This window comes from Sinohyriopsis cumingii, chromosome 17 (assembly GCF_028554795.1).
Source record: "Sinohyriopsis cumingii isolate HCF-2022 chromosome 17, ASM2855479v2, whole genome shotgun sequence".
NCBI classification, from domain to species: Eukaryota; Metazoa; Mollusca; class Bivalvia; order Unionida; family Unionidae; genus Sinohyriopsis; species Sinohyriopsis cumingii.
In genome coordinates, this window is record NC_142977.1 from 91,955,253 (window position 1) to 91,959,453 (window position 4,201).

The window sequence follows — 4,201 nt, forward strand, 5'->3', positions numbered from 1 at the left end:
TTTTATGTTGATTTTTATATTTTGCCATTTAGGAAATTGTTTTGAAAAAAGGAAAGGACAACTTTAAAGATTCCATGTTAATGTTAATCTGCATTCTTTTTTGAGGATTGTGAATATTTACGGTATTTAGATAATCCGCAATTCAATAAAAGGTAACGTTTAATTAAAGATTGCCAGAACGACTTCATTATTAAGTTTGTTTGTATTACACGGAATATTTTGGTGCTAATTTGATATCTTTAAGTACAGTTGCACTTACTTCTTGAGCTGTCTTTCTCATCATTGTAAAAGAATGGTTGATAATAATTTGAAAATGTCGAACTCGGCACGCGCATGGAATAAAGCAAACATCTTGGCGGACAATATTGGACTACTCGCATGATATAAAGCAAAACTTGTGGCGGACAATATTGGACTACACGCATGATGCAAAGCGAACATTGCGACCGACAATACTGGACTACTCGCATGACATAAAGCAAAAATTGTGGCGGACGATATTGGACTACACGCAGTATGTATAGCTAACATTGTGACTGACAATATTGGACTACGAGCATTATGTACAGCAAACATTGCGACCGACACTAGTGGACTACACGCATGATGTAAAACAAATATTGTGGCCGACAATAATGGACTATCTATGTCAGCTTTCAGCAAGAGAAATACTGACCACATTAGGAGAATGGTGTAGCCGGAACGTAGGATGCAATGAGTACAGTATACCTGTTACGACTGTATGGTCTTAAACAAAGGACAAGAAAAGAGCGAAAACCTACAATCTTTGTAAAGTTCAACAACTAATGTAGTTACCTAGAATACAAAGCGAAAATTTAAAAAAAACTTACATTATTGTGAATAAAATCCCAAATAGTCCTATAAGTATAGAGTATTCCGAATGAATTCCAGCGGTGTTACGAATTAACTCCAATTTAAAATTTGTGGTTGTGTCAATATCAATATGTGCTACTGTGCCAACAGTCCTGATATAGATATAAATGACATATAATCATGGTAAAAACCAACACACAATGTACATGAAATATACATAACAATACCCTTAAAAATAATATCATTGATGTAATGTCCTATTTGCGCTTCCCGTTGATGCATAGTTAAGGTGGCGGGTTGGAGTTCGGGTAGAGGGTGATGGTTGGAATTGTGCAAAACAGCATTTTTAAAACAAATGTTTGACCTAAAAAGAAAATAAAAGTTTGCTTCTAATAGTTAATATTTTCTGCACCTGAGCTTGTGTAGTGCTAACGCATCGGATCATCGGACACATTTTAGGCTTAACTGGATGGGAGGGGAGGGTCTGACTAAAAATATATCCATGGAAACTTTTATTATGAAGTTTACCAGCTAAAATTACGTGCAATACGTGAGCCAAAAACCCTTTCAAATATATCAGATATATCAAGCGATCATTCATGAACTTGCTACGGCAAAGTTAGCCAAATTCTCTATGATACTTAGTTCATTCATGTAGTTGCAAAAGGCATAGTATGCCAAAATATCTTTGGTGCGTAGTTACATCAGGCTGCATTTTCTCACCCATACGACAGAGTAATCTAACTGTTTTGCTACCCTAGCTTTTCTCATCTCATTCTGGTTGTCTCAGCCGGGTCGTTTCAGTCACAGAGTCCACGCGCTGTTGTCCTCTGCTTTGACTGACTGAGAATCAACAATAGGTATATAACAAAAAGATATTCACTCATAAAGCAAATTAAGGTCTATCCAACTTTGATAAAACTCCTTACAACAGATTTTGAGGGGCACAGACACGCACATGCACACAAAGTTGAGCTGTTTGGTATTATGCTAGATACTACAAACGGAATGGCGAATTTTTTTATATCTGTAACTTAGTAAATTTTCAGGTCAGCGACATTAATTGTAGCTGAAAGTATCTAAAGAATTTTCAATACTTCCTTGTGAAACGAATTAGGTACTTTTAGCTAGATGTAATGACGCTGACTTGAAAATTTACTGAGCTACAGATAGGATAAAATTCGCGATGCTATGTGGAGCGAACTATAACAGAACATACTGTTCCAGCCACAAGAAAAAAATACACATTACTGGCTACAAAAACTCCAAAATCTCTCAAGAGCACCTGCAAAGCTGGCAACAACAGGAGATGTGTTATGTCAGACCTGCGTTCTTCAAACACCGCCAACAAGCCCCAATGTAAACAAATGAAAACTCCTGCACTTACCAATCAGTGTGGTTCATTAATCAGTACACACGTTATTCCACAAGGTTTCCATTAAGCGTATCATTGAAACAATAACAGCAAAACGTGCCATATTTCCAGGACAGAAATATAAATTTCCAATAATATTATGAAGAAGAAATCTTTTCACAGTCATTACACACTTTGTTAATGTTGTATACTTTATCAGTTGAAAGTTGTCAGTATAAAATATATTCATTATTTATTGTTATTTTCATATGACATTCATCGATTAAATGTGATAATACAGTAATAATAGCAAATGATTTTATGTTTCCATTTTCTCATGCGTAGAACTAGTGTACTTAGAGTCGACGTGGCACCCCATTGCCCTCATTACCACATTCGTATTAATGTGCGTTTACAAAAAAGTACGTGGCTCGAGACGCTAATGATGCAACATGTAACAATTATAACTTTTTTCTTGATTTTTTTGTGTGTGTTTCCTTTCTAAGAACAACATATATAGCTGAATTCTACTTAGATACTTATTAAGATTTTTCGTAAAAGAATTAAAAACCTGATGCCTATCGAGTGAGTGGCACTAATAGTACCTAATGAATACTGTGTTTTGAATATACTAATTATATTGCAAACGTGCAATTTTAATTTTAATTTAAATTTTAAAAAAATGGGTGAGAAAAATAATATATGTAGGTATTTGTACCAAGGTAAAGAAATCCCATTCACCGGTTAATATTCGTCTCCTCCCTAGGCAAAGCTTCGTGGGGAGACAAATAATGTAACCCCTTGACTGGGATTTCCTTGTCTCGGTGCTAACCCCAAAATGGATTCTCTTATTTTCACCAATGTGACTGAGAAATCTTGCTTTTTGCTAACCTCACTTTTGCTGTCTCAGTCCGGTCGTTTCAGCCAGGTCGTCTTGGTGTGCATTTGGTAAGAACTACTTTATCAAGGGACGCAACCATTGATATATTCTTCTTGTCTCGATGGAGTTGTTTTCCAATCAAACAAACGCTGACATTTTCGGAAATTTACCAAATAGGTTTTGGAGGAAAGCGACACATAATTTAAAAAAAAGATTTAACGGGCAAGAAAGCTGAACTCACTAACAAAAAAACAAAAAAATGGCTACGAAAGCAAACTTATCAAATTTGGTCTCTAAACGCATTAAAAACTCCAGCGTGAGAAAATATATATGTAAATAGAAAACGATGTTTCAGACACACCGGCTATACACATCTCTGGACAAAAGTTCATAACTCTTTCAACAAAAAACGAAAACTTAGTAACATACGGAAATGTAATATCACAAACCTGTTTTCTCTTAACTGTTGAACATCCCCAGTGTGCCCCTTGGAATCAAAGATGTACATGCAATCAGAAATGACAAACCATACACTTACCAATTAGAAGGAATAATTTATCGGACCACAAGTTATTCCACAAGTATATTTCCCTGTAGCATGTCCTTGCACTACTAATTGCAACACTAACCCTATTTCTAAGACAGAAAATATACATTTTCCAAGAAACCGTGAACTTGAAAGTTCAGCACATGGTTATCTGCTAGGGACTTTGCTTGGAGGGTCTTTCATACAATAGGGGTAATTTTACAATCATTATCAATTACATCTGCTAGGGACTTTGCTTGGAGGGTCTTTCATACAATAGGGGTAATTTTACAATCATTATCAATTACATCTGCTAGGGACTTTGCTTGGAGGGTCTTTCATACAATAGGGGTAATTTTACAATCATTATCAATTACATCACCAGTATGCCACATTTTCAATTCCTCCAAAGAAAGGGAGACTTATCCAATAATCACACACACACACACACACACACACACATATATATATATATATATATATATATATATATATATATATATATATATATATATATATATATATATATATTTAATGAATAATCCAACGCACGGTCCCTCATGCTACTTTTACTCTACTTTATGGCCTAGAGCTGTGTAACCATTAT